We start from the raw sequence: 1,110 nt of genomic DNA on the forward strand, positions 1-1,110 counted from the left end.
ATGAGCAGCAGCCCCATGCCGCCGCCCGGACCGCTGCTCCCGCGCCCACAGCGCCGCGTTGTTCACGCCGCCGCCCCCGCTGCCTCCATCTTGAGGACATCGGGCGCTGGGGTCGCGACGAGCGAGGCTCCCTGGGCCTCGTCCGGGCTGCTCAGGCCGGCACTGTGCGAAACTCCTTCTTGCTTTTTGATATGCTTATTCCATCTGTCAACAAGCTTTCGTATTCCATTAATAAAAAATATTTTAGGCTGAGCTGTGAGCCACAAATGCACCTCTGTCTTCACTTCTTCATCAGAGGAAAATCTTCAGCCTCGAAGGACTGCTTTCAGGGGGCCAAATAGGTGAAAGTCCAATGGAGCAAGACGAGGAGGATGATTTAACACCTCAAAGTGAAGTTTTTGTAAAGTGTCAAGCGTGTGGGCAGAGGTGTGCAGACATGCATTGTTATGGAAAATCATAATGCCCTTGGATAGCAGTCCTCTGTGTTTAATCCAAAATGAGCATGTTGATTGTTGAACCTTTTTTCTGATAGTCTTCCAATACTAGCCCATGAGAATCCCAGAAAACTATAAGCATCAATTTTCCAGCTAATGGTTAACTTTTGAACTTTTTCTTGGCCAGTGACTGAAGATGTTTCCATTTCATACTCTGCTGTTTTACTCTCAGGCTCATAGTGATAAATCCATGTCTCATCACCAGTAATAATTTTTTTAAAGAAGCTTTTCACCTTCCTTTGAGTATCGGTCCAAAGTTTAAACCCTTCTGTTTATGCTCTTCCATGAGTTGTTTCAGTACCTGTCTCACACAAACTTTTCAAAACCCAAGTCTGTAGTAGATCATTTCATAAGCAGAGCCAAGAGTGATTTGCAAATGATTTGCCACATACTTTGTCACCCATCTATTCAACAGAATCATTTCACATGCACGCTCAATGCTGTCATCAGCCATGGACGTGGGCAGGCATTTTAATATAACCAGAGTACAGATCATTTTTGACTCACCCTCATGTATATATATCACAACAAGAACTATAAATGTATAGACTAAGGAAAGGCATTAATTAAGTAAATAACAGAGGACACTATATACATACATACACACACACACACA

General features: G+C 43.8%; 1 protein-coding gene and 1 pseudogene across 1 annotated transcript in view; one reads left to right on the plus strand and one right to left on the minus strand.

The window, feature by feature from the left end:
- LOC102834847 (chromosome unknown open reading frame, human C15orf60) overlaps positions 1-1,110 on the minus strand; it is a 154,806-nt gene that overhangs the window by 110,124 nt on the left and 43,572 nt on the right. The window lies entirely within an intron of this gene.
- LOC102822080 overlaps positions 16-1,110 on the plus strand; it is a 20,464-nt pseudogene continuing 19,369 nt past the window's right edge.

Source organism: Chrysochloris asiatica, unplaced genomic scaffold (genome assembly GCF_000296735.1).
Source record: "Chrysochloris asiatica unplaced genomic scaffold, ChrAsi1.0 scaffold00092, whole genome shotgun sequence".
NCBI lineage: Eukaryota > Metazoa > Chordata > Mammalia > Afrosoricida > Chrysochloridae > Chrysochloris > Chrysochloris asiatica.